At 42.8% G+C, this 17,009-nt stretch overlaps 1 protein-coding gene across 7 annotated transcripts in view; it reads right to left on the minus strand.

The window, feature by feature from the left end:
- klhl29 (kelch-like family member 29) overlaps window positions 1-17,009 on the minus strand; it is a 275,561-nt gene that overhangs the window by 184,109 nt on the left and 74,443 nt on the right. Inside the window, exon 3 of one of the 7 annotated variants that reach the window (XM_086263028.1) lies at window positions 12,228-12,330. The exons of the other annotated variants lie outside the window; for them this stretch is intronic. The gene's annotated coding sequence lies outside the window, so the exon portion shown is untranslated. The remainder of the gene's footprint in view (window positions 1-12,227; window positions 12,331-17,009) is intronic. 7 annotated transcript variants of the gene reach the window in all.

Raw genomic sequence — 17,009 nt, forward strand, 5'->3', positions numbered from 1 at the left:
TGAAAAAAAAAAAAAGGCTAAACTAAAATTTCTCTTTTTTGTTTTGGTAAAGAATTTTCTGTAAATGATCACTGGACCAAACTGAAACCCATATTATATCCTATAAGAACAATATTCAGAGACTGAAACTCCCCACAGAGTAAGATCAGAAACAAAGCTGCATTCTTCCTGCCCTGCTGACAGTGCTGACAACAGACCGAACCGAAGCACAATCTCTGCTGCAATCAGTTCACATAATTTAATTTTAATTAGCTGACCACAAAGAGCTCTGCATTACTACAGAGGCACATGAGGCGTCTCACTCACCCAGCCCACTTCTTTCTTTTTTTTTTAAACTTCCCACTGCGCATTGTCATAAAATGTGGGTCAAATGATCTGCATTAAGTATTGTAAAATGAATTAAAAAAGAAAAAAAAAAGCTACTTGAGGCAAAGTGATTATCTCGTGGATGAGTCACAGTAGATTAAAAATAGCCCGGTAACAGCACTAAATTTTTTTCACATTCAGCAACCAATTGCAAGTAGTTGCAAAGACCAGCTGGTTTGCCCAGAGGTGCAACACCCTGAACTTGTGTGTGATTGGTTGCCTCCCACTAGGCAACCAGTCTCCAAACAATCACAACTGAGACTGACTGCAGTCACTCTCAGACAGATTGGTGAAGGTTTGCAAATAACTACCATCTAATTCATAAAAACGGACAGTCTGTCTGTGCCGATGAGCCCAATCCGTCTGAGGTGCGTCTCTTTGCAACAGGCAAATACTTTGCTACTGAATTTTGCATCATTTAAGGCTAAATTGCGGTTGCAGTACTTCAGCATCTAGCATGCACAACAGAACAGGCGTGATCGTAAAGGGAGTAACGAGTAATTTCAAATGCAACAATTCTAACAGCTCAACAAATATCAACAAACACACAAACTGTCTGTGTGCAGTTAGTCACACAGTGTGTTTGCTAGCTCAAGGTGCAACTGCTGCATTTCTCAGGGAGAGAAAAGAAAGATAACTTCACTCAGAGATAATGAAAGGTGTGGCAAAGACAGGACAGGAGAGGAAGGAGTCTTTTTAAAGGTAAAGTGTGCTCAGTGACATTTCATAAACTGGAGATTTAGTGGCGGCTACACTGGTTAGTTTGCAGAGCTGTTGGTTTGGTGCAGAGTGGCTGTGGTGTTCATGGTCAGTGTTAGGTTACATCAAGGGTAGCAGACATCAAATTAAGTTTAAGCTGATGATGCCGATTAGATTTCCTCACTGATTTCCACCTTTGTACCAGCTTTCTAGTGTCAAGGGGCTGGAGATTAGCCATGAAAGCCTATGTAACATGCTTTTATATTATTACATTTAGTTGGCTAAAGCCACAGAAAGCACCCCCAAAGGTCAGCTGATTGCAGCCTGTACGCAAAGACCACTTTCTCTCACAGTAGAAAGTATTGTGACTTATTTTTGACTCACTCTTTTCCCCACGCTGCACCACCACACCTCCTGAATCCCATTTTAAACTCCTGGCTTTGCTTTTTCAGTTTAAGTGTCAAAGTCATCAATCTACAATGTAGAAAACATTAGAGCTGTTATTTTTTCATTCCCTTTGTTTTTCCCTGCTTGTGTTCTAGATTTAAAAAATGCTCAAGCTGACTTTTCCCTTGAATTAATATTATTTTATTATGATATTGATATGACCTGAGTTATCTTAGCAAAACTAGCTGTTAGAAATGTGTTCTGAAGAACAACTTGTTACTTTTATACTTTCCCCGAGTGTGTTACAGTCTCTATTGAGAAAAAAATGTGAATGAGTAGTTCAACACAGATCTGTGCTTCTATTTAAGCGACACATGTATATTGTTTGCTAACTCTGGTAATAGGAATCTATTCTTATTACATCCTGATTTAAACATAGTATTTGATCTGCAGTCAGATCACCGTCTGCAGCAACTAAATAACTATTTGTGGAGGAATTTCTACATTTCTGTTTTACAGCTATGAGGTTCATGCTAGGCACTGAATCAAGTAATAATCTAAATTTGTGTTTTTGGGGAAAATTGTGAATTTTTGTGCATGTAAAGGAACAAATTAGAAATTTTTACAAATGTAACCGAGTTAATCTCTGTATTATCACAAACTGATTTCATTCAATTGCTAATTTGACCCCATTCAATCGCAAACTAACAACCAACCAAAGTCACTTTGAAGATGGCAGCTGACTGCAGACCCGGTCCCTATCTTCAAAGAAACCATTTCACAGGTAATGAGACCAAAAGTTGATTGAACGCACCGTCTCCAACCATTCCTAGTGTGACCGTACCATCACTTATTCTCCCTTTTGGTTGGTCTGGAATTGCTCTGTTAAATTGTGATGTTGTAGTACGCACAAACATCAGAATACTGATCATTTCATGTCATCGATTGGGTGCCTGTGGTACTTTTAGGGACCAACTCTTTCTGCTGCGTCAGAACATTTTCTTTAAATGTGGAATGGGCAACCAGAATTGAGACGGTCACTGAGTCAGATCAGGAGCTAATAATGTTTCCACCAGTTCTTCCACCTAGCCCGAACCACCTGCTCAGTGTTTGGTTCCACATCTTTGGCTTTTAATATGCCGTTTGCACAGCTTACAAAATTCACACAGTCTAAAATAAAATTACACACACACACACACACACACACACACACACACACACACACACACACACACACACCAGTTCTGAGACCGCTACTTTCTGTAAGGTGAATATAGCTACACTCACCCAATGGAAAAGCAGGAAGCTGGAATTAGTTTGCGACTGCAGCTGACTTTCCACCACCTCTCTCACACACACACACACACACACACACACACTAAAACTGCACTTACCTCTCTTTGTTCTTACACTTTTACTGCTCCTATGACAGTTCAGCTGACAGGCCGGCCGAATGCGCTACAATCCCTGCGACGATCACTTCACTTAATTTAATCTTAATTAGTTGACCAGAAAGAGCTGCACATTACTACTAATGCAGATGAGGCGTCTCACTCAATCGAGTTCTCCCCGTAAAAGACACTTTAATGTTGCTCAAATTCCACAGTATACATTTTAATAATATGTGGGTCCTAATGATCTGCATTAAGCCTTAGCCTGTGACATCCCGATGACACATGGCGAGCCTAACCACTTTGCTTCCCTGCTTTTTTTTCCCACTCTCAAATGAGAGGCTTATCATCTTCTGATTGGCATCAAAGAAATTACCACGCACTACACCGGATCAGTCAGAGCTCTTTTGCAGGCTTTTAACCGGCGACTTCTCATTCTCAATGCGCAGTGTGAACTATCTGGATCTTGCCTTTTCATACTTCAAGGCTAAAATATTAGCTATAGTATAGTTATAGAGTGATCCACAATTCCCCCAGGTCCCTTTATTGAGGAAAGTGCTTAAATCAGATGGGTAGAAACAGTATAATAACCGCCCCCACTCCCACACACACACCTACACCCACCAGCTCCTACACTGGGACTCTGTGACCACTGAAGATAATGGATCTCTCCACGGGCACACGTGTGCATAAATAAAACAAGCCGAAATACTCGCCTGCTACTAACTGCGCTTTTCACCTAGAATGGAGGGGTGGTGGTGAGGGGGAGGTGTCAACGCTAATGGAAGACACGCTAAGCAAACGTGGGGCAATTCTGCGGCCTTTCGACCTACGGTGGCAATAAACACGCCTGCACATGTAAAGAGCAAATTCAGAGAGAAACTTGCATCCAGAGAGGAATAAATATGTGGATAACATTTCCTGTACTCAGCAGTGTCAGTTAAAAAAAAAAAAAAAAAAAAAGCTGTGAAATGCAGAATTTGATATGCTGTACGGGTCAGCCCCAGGTTCTGAGAGAGACGTGGAAAGCAGATGAGCCAGAAATGGAGGAGGATGGTGTATGTTTGTGTACAGCAATATATCAGTCACCACTGTGAATCCACAGCGTGCGGATGGACCCGAGCTGTGACAGCAAGAGCACGGGAAAAACACTAAATGCGTGAAAGATGTGCCCACAGCTCGTGTGGTCGTCCGCACTGAAGCTCAATGTTAACGGTGCTGGACGACACATTTTATTCAGGGGTTATCAATAAGAAGGTTAAAAAAAACCCACCGCAAACAAAAACAACAACAACAACAAAGAGAGACGACACAGAGGAAGGGGAAAGTGGCGAGCGAAGGCTTCAGAGCAGAGCAATAATTTACAGGTATTGTAAAAGCAGGGCTGGCGGGGACGTCAGTAAAACAAAAATGCCAAACCGCTCTCCGGAGGGAGTGCAGTTTTATAAATTTCCACAGACATTTTTCATCAGAGGAGAGTGGAACACTTTCTCAAGTAGTCCCTCCAGAACATTCAAGCAGGGCAAAGTGCTTTCTTTGGAGCCATTCTTTAATTGCCCTGTAAAAGTCAAATATGAAAAAAATGGCAAGGAGTGGTGATGGAAACATTTAAACAGGGGAGAAAAACATAATGACTGATGATATGTTAAAGACTGATAAAATTTTGCATCTTTCATCTTGTTTTGTTTTTTTCTGTGGAGCGATGCAGCTGACATCGGCTCAGTCGCCACCCCTCCACGCCTCCACGCCTCGCTCCCCGTGAAGCCCGAGCACAGAGCGACGGGGTTAGCGGGTTGCTCTTTCATGCGCTCCCTCAGGCCCCTTCACTTTGATAAAGGTTGCATACCTCCGGGCATTTTCGAGAACATTTCCCGCTCTCTGCTGACACTTCCACCTTCCAAACCTCTGTCCCCCCTCTCCCCACCCTCTCAGCACGCCCTTTCCCTCCGGCGCGGAGCAGTTTACCGACCGTGACACAGCGTGCTGGATAATCCCAGCGAGACCGAAGCACCATTAGGAAAAGGAGGCCGCTAAAATGCCAAACCACATTACCGACACCCCCCCTCACACACACACACACACACACACACACACACACACACACACAATCCTCCTCCTCCTGCTTCATTGCTACTGGGTTTCCTCGCTGTCTCTTTCACAGAGGGCACCTGGTACCGCATCTCTTTATTAATGCATGGAGGCAGGGGTGGAGGAAGGAGGGTCTCCCGCACGCATTCGCATAACTTCTCATTCCCTCACACAGTCACTTATCTATGGTGAAAAGCATGACTATATATTGCGGCTGCCCTCTGACATCGGGGTCGGGGAGGGTGGAAAGACTAAGCGTGCTGTTGTGCGTGCGTGCGTGCACGCGAGTCCTCAAAGCAAACAGTCGAGTTTAAAGCTAATCATGCAGCATAATGAGGCTACCTAGACACGCAGCCTGCAAGGTTAATGGAACACCTGTATGCACGCTGTGTGAGAAACGCACAGAGGGAATCGTGTGTAAATCGGTGGAAGCCTTTCTGTGTGCGGGGGTTTTTCTTTCTTTTGCAGACTCATGTGGCTGGTGCATGTGACAGTGTGTACATTATTCACTGGAAGTGCTGTTGAGCTCTGAGACACGGTAGCTCAAAAGAAAATGGTAAAACGAGATGCCACAGCTCATATCTGTCTGCATCACAGAGAGGAGGAGGGAGGGGGGCGTGTTCCTGTGGGCGTGCCTGCATACTGTAAGACCTTAAAGGTGAGGCGAATCAGAGAGGTACACAATTTATTTATTAATTTTTTTTAACTGTGAAAAAGAATTGGGTTGACTTGTCACGAGACAAAATAAAACATTTAATTCGCTGGAACGGCAGGTTCCAAATTTGGCGTTTATGAAATCGACTGGACTTTTTCCCCGATCTCCAAACAAATATCTAAATCTGATCAAACAAGTCGTTATGTTGACAGCTTTCAATTCCATTCAATGTCACCAGCGTCTGCAGGCAGCCTCTGAAGGAGGAGGAAGCGGGCAGCTAAATTATGCAAATGTCTGTCAGTTTAACGAATCAGAGGCAGAGAATTAGCAGGCTGTTAGTCTCTCTTAGACCCGCAAATGCCGCTAATACAGATGAAGGGGCTGGAGCCTGATATCATTATCGCTACTCTCGGGAAAAAAAGGAAGAGAGAGAGAGAGAGGAAGGTGGAAGGGAAAAGGGAGAGATGGAATGAGAAAGAGGGTGAGAGAGATCGGAAGATGGAGACAAATGTATGTGAAAACACGGGGCCTCTATTCAGAGCTCTATCAACTCCAAATATCAAATTAGCCAAATGAATGGTACAAGATAGAGGACAGCACACAGGGAGGAGGGAGAGCACGGACCGAGCAAGTGAAAGGAGCAGAGGGGAGGAGAGAGAGAAGCTTCCAGGGCGTGTTGAGGATGGGAGGGAAAGGAGAGCATTTCAATAATCGATAGAGCGTGAAGAGAGTGAGACACGGGCAAAGAGGGAGAGAGAGACAGAGGAGCAGGATATCACAGTTCATTAGTCATAGCTGGTGACAACTAGAGACTGTAGCAAGAAGATTGTCACTGGGTCTTAATCAGATGAGAAACGATGGGACGCCAGTCGTTAATTCCAACGGCATTATACCGTCTATTGTCTGCTTCTGAAGGGGCTTATCGCAATCTCTATACCTCCGACTGCTGCTGCTCCTCCTGTTTCTGCGCCAGCAAACTCACCAGGGAAACTCTAAAGAGCGGGGGAGAAACTAAACTCTCCCTTTTTGCAAAGTCTCATTGTCTCTCATGCTTTTCGCTCTCTCTCACCCGCTGTCTCCCTCTCTGCTAACATGGAGAGAGAGAAATATGTAACGCTGCAGTCGCCCACAGAGCTACATACTGTAAAATAAAAAAGAGAGAGAAGAAAGCACTTTTTTTTTTTTTTTTTGCAAAGTTCAAAAGTTGCTGTTCAGACTTTCTTGAAAGTGGAAAATAGCTGCACTTTGACTGATAGGTTAGTTCTGTTATCTGGTTAAAGGAACTCGGGAAAAGTTAAGCAAACTTAAGATTAAGTGGAACGCTTTACTTTTTGAAGATTTTCTCAGTTTAAAGAGTTCAAGTCTTCAATTTGGGCGGAGAACAAGCAGCTGAAGCCATTGTGTACAAGAATTAGCACAAAGCCGACCTGTCAGGCTGCTCCCGCTGAGGAAATTTACAACATATGAACCACTGCAGGTCTGTGGGGGTTGAGACTGAACTCAGTGCTAGCCTTTGTCGTGGCTAGAATCGCTTTATTTATTATGAAAAGAAACAGTCGCTTAATTGAAGGTGTGTTAAAAGATCGCAGCAAGCTTCCATTACTTTTTCTGAAATCCATTAAAAAAGAAAAGAAAAAAAAAATAGAATCCAGGGTGTTTTAACTCTAACAGCGCCCCAGGGGACGGCTACACCTATATACTACATTTGCTCTTTGTGAACTTCGAGTTAACTCTCACATGTTCATCCCATCAAACGTCTCGAAATCTACAAAAAAGGCAAATTAACGATACGTTTCAAAAGCATTCACGTATTCCAAGAAGTAAGCCCGAAAAGACGAGATGGTTCGACAAAATCTGATTTTTTTTTCTTAACAGTGCACAGAAGCTTCTCTACGGCATGAACCAGGAAATCAATCCTCTCTTTTTAAGCTACCCATTAAAAGGCGCCAAGGAGAGTTAAAGCACTTGCTCAAGACACACCATTACCATATATTATATATTCTGTTCCGAGGAAAATCGTAAAGATCACACACCATTAGACCGCTCGCAGAAAAGTTTTAAGCACAAAGTTCAATTTCATGCAAACTATATACTAACGCACTTACACACACACACAAGAAAAAAGAAAAAAAGATGGAGAAAGATAACAGAATGTCATATTCTCTCTCTTCTTTACTCTGTTTGTACATAGACAAATAAATACTGCAGCATCCTCCTTAAAATGCACATCCCCTCCATGTTTTCCTCTCTTAGGGTCTGTTCCTGTCAGAACCATGGCCCAAAACTCTCAGTCAGCCGGCTCAGCTGGGGACGGCCCTCGCCGGCTCAAACAACTTCCCTGCCTGGCTGCAAATGTGTTTACTGGATTTGTACCACTATGCTGCACTGCCTGCCTCATTCACCGCAGCTGAGCAAAACCTACAGCGGTCGTGCGTCGACTGCTACGTGAACGCTGTAAGCGCTGGAGTGCATTCTCCTGTGCGCTTCGTTACAGGCGGCGGGGAAGGGGCACAGTTTTGACCAAAAAGGACTCATTTTGGAGCAAAAGAAGGCGGGCCATGTGAGGTTAGACATCCTCCTCTCTATCCCTTCAGTTTTCTCTTGCTGACTTGCTATCCTCAACTATTATGTATATTTTTTTATGTTGCATTTTCAAATACTCAAAGATAATACCAGTATAAGACCAACACAAGTGACCTCTGCTGTATAATTTTTGCATTCTGATGAGATGAAGAAATAAGGCTTCACATGCAGCTTAGTTAAGCTGCTCCAGCTGGCACACGCTTGTGCTTCCAAAACCCTTGCTGGATCTGCCCGCCATCATGAAATCATCATTAGGCCAGACTTCTTGAAACATGCCAGTTCTGATACGTTGCACACGGCCTACATCTTTTTTAAGCGATTATACCGCGTGCTGGAAACTTTACACCACAATTTCTGCTAATCCGCTTGAGCAAAACTGTGATCGCACCAGTGACTTCAGATGTTTTCGATTGGAAGTCGCCGAGTAACTGTTCAGGTTAAATTATTTAGACCCAGCAGCTTCTGTAAGACCGAACGAGCTGGTCTGTTCCTCTCTTGCCAAAACAATAATGGACTAATCCTGATGTAGCGATTTTCTCTTTATGAGAGTAACACCTGTGATTGTCTGGCAAATGAGAATTTGGTCTGACGAGAGCATATTGACTGATGAATTGACCAGTCGACCCCCAGACTAAAGACCCAGTATACAGAGCCTGCAGTATTTGGTTGACTCGCTTTCTCCCGATCGATCGCTCCGGCACCGATGCGGTTGTTTGTGTTTAGCATGCGCTGCGTGTAAATTGTTTGAGCTTTCTGTTGACACACGATATCGTTTTCCAAACTGTTCTGACCGATACATCCGAGTTACCAGCATGTGTTCACGTTAGCTTGCGTCTACGTAAGAATATTGCCGACTGTCATCTACATGTGAGCTTTTCTGTCTGTGCGAGACGGGTGAGAGACAGTCTGAGACTGTGTGACTTAATGTGACAAAGCAATTCTGCGCTCGGCCGTGCGCGTCTACGAAACACTGCAGAACTCGGGCTGCAATTTGATGTGTGCGCTCGTGCTTTTGCTGCCAGTGCCTCCAAGTGCGCGCGTACGCTACGGTATGTGTGAAACACTACGAAAAAGTGTGACGGGTTGTGACAAAGTGACTCTGTGTGTGTGTGTGTGTGTGTGTGTGTGCGCAGAGAGAAGTTTGTCAATGAGCTAGAAAGCGAGAGAGAGCGCGGGAGAGAGCTTCTGCATCAGTTATTTGTCAGTGCCGGTGTTACACTTGGCTGAAAAGACCAGTCAGGAGAGACCAGAGCGCCTCCTCCCTAATGACACACTTTTCTCTGTGCACTCTGACTGACCTCGCCACACACCAACACAAGAACACAAACACAGTAGAAAGGTGGAAGCAATGTCACGGTATTGGAAACCTGTGTATTTCAACATTACGATAAAGAGGATGAATGAGCGCGTGCATAAGGGTATGCACAAAAATACATACTGTACGTATAGCAGCGCAGAACTGTGTCTAAAGCTACGGCAGCTACTGTGTGTGTGTGTGTGTGTGTGTGTGTGTGTGTGTGTGTGTGTGTATATATATATATATATATATATATATATATATATATATATTTATTTATTTATTTAAGTGAAGGTCGGCCCTGGTTGGATTCACAGTGAGTGTTCAACAAACCATTATGAGGCGCCACAGCTGTGGACCTCGCGCATGCATATTGTGTGGGTGTGTGTATTCGGCATTGTGTAAATCCAGCCCACTCACTAGCGACTCCTCTCATTCTACCGATAGCCTCTCTCTCGTGTCCTTTACAGAACTAATTTTCTCTTTCATGCCTTCGCTCCTCTTTATCGATAATACAAAAAAAAAAAAAAAAAGTGGATGTATGCCTCAGCAATTACTCCACACAAGGATTCTGGAGTCTAACGCCGGACTGTATACTCAGCACAGAAAAATCCGCTGTGAGAGGATATTTTCATTTTATTTCATCTTTGGTCAGTACCAACGTGTATTAAAGTCATGGCTGAATTCTTTCTCATTTCAAATTCTATACAAGGGTTTTATGATGTCGAAGGACTGGACTTTAAATGGCTCACAATTGACACTGACTTTGAACTCGGCTGAGGTCTGGAAAATTGGGCCCGTCTCCAGGTTAAAAACGGGATCCTCGTGTCTGCTTCATGCAATATGTAGCGTGGCCTGCACACTAGAGCTGGGCGATATATCGAGTTTTTAAAACATATCGATATATTTTTATACGAGATATAAGATGTGACAATATCCTTTATATCGATATAGTCTATGTTACGTTATAATTATAGTTGTGGAGCCGCAAGTTTGCCTCTCTTTCGTCCACTTTTGTCTCTACGCAACGTTACTCCGCCTCGCCTTCACTGAAGACAACTCCCCCTCCTACCCCATCGCTTCACGTGCAGGCAGCGACAAGACGGACACGGCAAATCTCCGTTAACGAGTTACTGCGCATCGCCCCATGCGTGGGGCTGGACGGCGTCAACGTGCTAACGAGCTAAACATGCTAACGAGCTAACCGCGCTAACGAGCTAACCGCGCTAACCCTAAAATCCTTTCATTCTCTCAAAAGTTGATAGCGCGCCTTATGTATGAATTCTGGTTGTGCTTGGTGGCCGCGAACCGATTTTATGTGGTACACGGCGCTCAGCAATCTGTCAAAAATGTTTGAGTACGACTTTGGTAAGCTACGGAGCTGCACCGCTTGATAGATTGTCGGCGCATTACGGCTACCGAGGAGCTTCGCGGAGTGATACGTACTGTGCATCAACGTAATATTACCGTATTGTGTGTGTATAAGGACCTTAAATGGCACCTGTAAGAGACGTGGTTATGAAGCGGATTTCAAACTCCAGGCTATCAGTCACACAGTAAAACTTGGGAACAGAGCAGCTGTGAAATCTGTCTGTCTTTGTTATTACGCTCAGCGTCTTTTAGTTTACATTTTGACTGCACAATTGTGAGCTCTTTGTTTAGCACAAAAACAACCTTGTTTTCTTTTATTTATGGAGCATTATTATTTAATGAATGCTCATAATTTAATTTTGAGTAATTTTTCATGTACATCTGTGCTGTATGTTAATAAAAGTGCCTGTGTGACATCTGGGACACAGCTTTGACTAAGAACTCTTTTTGTTCTTACTTTATGGCTTTAAAAAAATATTGAGATATATATCTTATATCGCCATCCAGCTAAAAAATATCGAGATATGAATTTTGGGTCATATCGCCCAGCCCTACTGCACACTACGTATCGCTAGCTGCTCCAAAGCTGGAAGAATTTACAAAGAGCTCATAGTGGAGATCATGAAAGAGCACTAAAAAGACTTTTCTCACCTCTTTTGTAGAAGGGAACAAGTCCATATTAAAAACAAGCTTGCAACAGAGGATTGTTTCATTTCTTAGTTCCTGTTTGATTAGAATAGGTGGTTAATATAAAATCCTCACTATGACAACCTTGCATTTGGCATCAATACAAAGCGCTTACTTTAATTTATACCATAGCAAAACAATTCCATACTTACAATAGGTTTAATGTATTTCACTAAATCGACCGCAGCAGCTTGAAATTAGACTTTAAATAAAAATTCATAAATGGCATTACAGTTTATTGTTGAAACAAACAATAACAGCACACATAAGCCAGTATTGGCTGTAATTGTTATTAATCTCTGGCTCTCTTCCTTCTATCCTGTTTTCCTTCTCTCACCCCAACCAATCACAGCAGATGGCCCCGCCCCTCCCTGAGCCTGGTTCTGCTGGAAGTTTCTTCCTGTTAAAAGGGAGTTTTTCCTTCCCACTGTCGCCAAAGTACTTGCTCATAGGGGGTCACATGAATGTTGGGGTTTTCCCCTTTATGTATTATTATATTATTATTGTATTACCTTACAATACAAAGCACCTTGAGGTGACTGTTGTTGTGATTTGGCGCTATGTAAATAAAATTGAGTTGAATTAATGTGTTACGAAGAGTTACTGTATTCAAATCACATGTTTTGGTGTGACTTTGGTGACAGTAAAGGAGCTCATTACAACACCAAATTTAATAACAACATCCATCCATCCATTCGCTTACCCTTATCAGGGTTGCAGCGCTGTCAGGGCCTATCCCAGCCACCACAGGCCTCAAGGCGGGGCACACCCTGGACAGGCCGCAATAACAAAGGTCCTTTAATGATCTACACAGGGGGCAGATAAAATAGAAGCTCCTGTCATGGACAGCATGGCTACAATCAGCTGTTTCTAAGGTAGATTCACTGAGGCGATCACTTTCAGGTCTGCAGAGTCCTAAAAGCACCTTGTACGTTACACCACTATGGTGAATGAGCCAAACCTAGTTACAGCTGCTCAACTGTGATTGGAACGTCTGTGTTCGTTGCAGGTTTTCAGTAAATGTCTTTTGCATTAATTTCCTCTCCTGTTTTTTGTTATATGAGTCTCTGGGGGGTAGAACAGGGGCATCGCAGTCCACTCAGGTGAGCGATGAAGCAGTTTACCATCTTTCCTAAGAGGTTAACAGAGTGGCCATTACACTTTACAAATCGTGGATAAAACATTTTAATGTGAACACACTCCTGACGGGGTAACTCCACTTTCTGAGAATCCTCAGAAAAATGGACCTGAAGAAGGAGCTGCTGACCGTCTTCTACCGCTGCTCCATTGAAAGTGTGCTGACATATTGCATCGGTGTGTGGTTCTCCAGCTGCACCACAGCACACAGAAAGGCACTCCAGAGGGTCATCAACATGGCCCAAAAAATCATTGGACATCCTCTTCCCTCCCTGAAGGACCTGTACAGCACTCGCTGTCTCAAGAGGGCACGCAGCATCCTACGGGACTGCACACACCCAGGACACCGGGTGTTTAAGCTGCTGCTGTTTGGCAGGAGGTTCAGGCTGCTGAGGTCCCGAACAAATAGACTCAAGGACAGCTTTTACAACAGGGCAATAGCCCTGATCGATGCAAATAGCTGACCTGACTGGATACCTCCCTGGACTTTTTAGGGGGAGGTAACAATGTTTAAAACGATAACAATAATATTTATATTTATAACAAGGTGCAATAATAATTAATGTGCAATAATAACAGTGTGCAATACACATACACTTATTCTTCTTTTTTATACTAAGTTAATATACTGTGTTGTGTTGTTTGTTACGTTGTGATGTGTCATATCGTGTCGTGTTGTGTTATATGTAGTGCCGACGTAGGACAGTTTTTCCAATTTCATTGTACTACTGTACTATGTATGACTGTGCAATGACAATAAAGAGTTATCTTATCTTATCTTATCTAACTGCAGCAATCACACCGAAGCATCATAAAAAAACAGCGAAATAAATAAATAAATAAAATAACAATAATAATATTAATAGATTCAGCACTTTGTTTATTGTATCATTTCCTCCCACTGATCAAAGTTATCTGTTAGGCAAATCCATCGACATCAGCAGCTTTGAAATTGGTTTTATCTCCAAAATGACTAATGTGCATGTGGATGAGAGAGCCTGTACAATCAGGAGTGAATGTTAAATATATTAATATATGCGCCAAACAAACTCTGCCACGAAAAACAAGGGGGAGATTGAGCTGGTTACGTTTTCCCCGAGAGCAGAATGCAATTATGAAGAGTGTGTAGGACAAAGTAAATAAAGCAGGAAGACTGTGTGTGCTTGACAAGATGAATAATTTCCTTCCCAACTTCGCCGGACTTCACTTAATGCCGTTCTTATTTCTAGAGAGGGTTCATTCTGTTGAGATACAACTCGTGGCCACGGCTGAAAAGGTCACCCTCAATGCCACAGTGGAGTCTAATTACCATGTATTAAATGGCTCGACCCCACTTCATTTGCATCCGGCCCTGCCATTCTTCCCTCAGAAGTTGTTTGGGGCAAAGATCACTTTTGGCAATGCGCAGGCGGCGCTCCGGTGGGAACTCTGTGGAGCTCAGGAGAGAATTAGTAACCGCCGCTTCCTCCCGGTGCAGATGTGCTGCATTCTGATTTATGATTTTTTTTTTTTTGGTTCAAATAATCCAAAATGTTTGCAAAAATGATTTGACACGTGATGTGTCAAAACTCACAATTTTAAATTTATTTTAAAGCTAACTTTAGTATTTACTTTTAAGGGAATAAAATTCTAGTTTGTACATTAAACATTATGTAGCAGGCCAAATAAAATCAGACATGAATAGCTTGAGTTTATTAAATTATTATTAAAATCTATTATATTGCAGCATATGTCTAACTAAGCAGCTTGTTCTCTTTTCTTTAGAGATGTAACACATTTCGGGGTCAAATTTCAGACGTCACATTTGACATATTTGAAATCTTTACACTGCACACCAGAATCAAAGCTTTCAAATTCGAAGACTTTGTCAGTTACCGGCCAATAAATCGTTAAGCCGACCTTGAAGAACTTGGTGGATGTAAATCAAATATTCATTTAAACTTTTAGAGCCACCGTGTGTACAGACAGAACAACACATCAATGATTATAACCATCTGCCCAATAGGAAAATATCACAACCAGTATTTATTCTCCAACTTGATACAAAGTATATAAAAAGGCAAACATTGGCCACATCGGTGTGACAGCTCTCTTATGTACACTTGCATTCAGAGTTTCAAGGTAAGTGGCAGGTAGGTTGGTGGGAGTTCTTCAGTGAATTCATGCAATCAAAGACTGATTCATCATGCAGAGCAACATGCATGACTCCTTTTTGTTGAAGATGGCCCTTTATTACTCTGGCTTTATGTTTGGGGTTGTTGAAAACTGAATAGGGGTCCAATTAAAACACACTGAACTGAAAGACTGACTACATTTCTAGTATGAGTTGAAAGCTTTTTTCCCCAGAGTACCGCACTTAACAGATGATATATGATTTCTATCCACTTGACTTCATATCACAGATTCTTTCAGTCTGAATCTCAACATCCAAGCGTAGTGAGAGCATGTGGTAAGCTCGGTTGTCACTCTGTCTTCGTCAGCTCAGTGTGAACTGAGGATGTCAGTCAAAATAGTGAATATGCTCAAATAGTGTGCTAACCCGTCATTTAATTAGAATGCACACCTCGGCTTCACCTAAGAGTTACATACAACGGTAATCCCTCCCGAGGATGCTTAATACAAGGAAGAGACACAAGGAAGACGGCCAATCAACAGACAGATCAGGTGTGTGATTGAGCCGTGTTTCTCACTGCGATTGTTGCAAACATCAGCTACTAAAGCCGCAATTATTTATTCAACCAATTACGCCCAAACTCCTGAGACAGGTCTAAACAGGCTGAGGGGTGGAGCCACTGGAACGAAGCGGAGGTGTTAGTGGGGTTAGCTGGTATAATAAAGTGCACATTTCACACAGCACATTGCATAGCCAAGAGCCACATTCAGGGCAATAATGCAATAATGAGGAAATTCAATCAGCAGTGCAGGCAGTGTCTTGACTACATGACTGCTGAATTCATCTGAGAGGTGCGCGGGAGCACTGCGGCGACACGCTTTCCCCATTTATTACCGTAAATGTTAAGCTTTTACTACAGCCCGCGAAAGAAATCAAAACTGAGCTCAGGAGTGAAGTAAATATAAATTTAAAAGTATCGATTAACGCAGCCCACAACACACAGCTCTGCGGAGGCCACTTTAGTGTCTCTTATTGTTCGGGGTGTCGGGCATTGAGCGAAAACTCAGGGGCTGCCGCTGAAAGCTAAAGCTCGCCGAGTGGAAATTAGAAGGGTTTCCTTTTAAAAAATCCACAGAGCCGCCGAAGCCAAATGAAAGTACACACACTGTTCCACGTTATTACTTGTCACAAGGAAGCAATAAGTAGGAGAGATTTACAATAGGCAGAATAATACGTGCTAATATATTCGCGTTCCACCGGGCCTTTAGTTTGGAAATCTTCTTATAAAGAGTCTCTACATTTCCAAATGACTGCAGTATGAACAGTTATGGACAATATTGGATTTAATCAACCATGGAGCACAAGTCTGGATGAAACACTAACAAGCGAGAGCGATGTACAAGTTTAAACTCTTGCATCCTGTTAGTTAGTTGTGATTTAATGATATCCCCCCCCTCAGATCTGAAGCCCCCACGCCTGAAATCAAAGAGCATAATTCTTTGGCAGGCCGGCCCTGATTGGAAAAACGCACAGGGGCCGTTAGGCTACACTCGCAGGTTGGATATCCTCAGGCTATTTCGCTGTTTCCTTTTTTTCTTCTTCTAAATAGCTTCTTATGGTCATTTCTCTAAATGACAGTGAAGTATTATCATGGACCCAGGGATTGACATTACTTCTAGATACCGAGCCCTATCAGCCTTTTCCAGTTATATAGCCCGGTTCTTGAGTGCATTCCTAGGAAACGCTCGTTTTCCCAGGCTGAAGTTGAACTCGTGCAACATACTGACATTTAAAAGCTGCACATCTTAGCATTGCTTTGCCTGCTTATTAGTTTCCTCCACAGTTTACACGCATAAGCAAAAAAAAAAAAAAAAAGCCCTAAAATAGTGGGAAATGCTTCCATTTTTCTTGTTGAGCCGCAAAGGGATTTCTGTGTTAATTAGAGCCGTTATGGTGACGGCTCTGAAGCTGGACGGCGACTATTGTTGCTGCTCTGTGGCCGCAGAGATGGAAAATGGAAAAAAAAAAGAAAGTGCATTTTTGTGTAGCACACAGAAGAGAGAGAGAGAAGGGAATAGAAAAAAAAAGTCTGATGAAAGGTGGTTTTCAGCGTCCATTATTTTTGTTACAGTTTATGAATATCTCAGGAGATGAAAGAAATAAGGCCTGAGGGAGCAGCAGATGGAAAAGCTCCATCACATCTCGAGAGGTACAAACACCGACTCTCTTTCTCTC

Source organism: Aulonocara sp. 'chitande type north' Nkhata Bay, linkage group LG15 (assembly GCF_057382095.1).
Source record: "Aulonocara sp. 'chitande type north' Nkhata Bay isolate Kocher_YH1m ecotype deep benthic linkage group LG15, A_spYH_male_GT1.1, whole genome shotgun sequence".
NCBI lineage: Eukaryota > Metazoa > Chordata > Actinopteri > Cichliformes > Cichlidae > Aulonocara > Aulonocara sp. 'chitande type north' Nkhata Bay.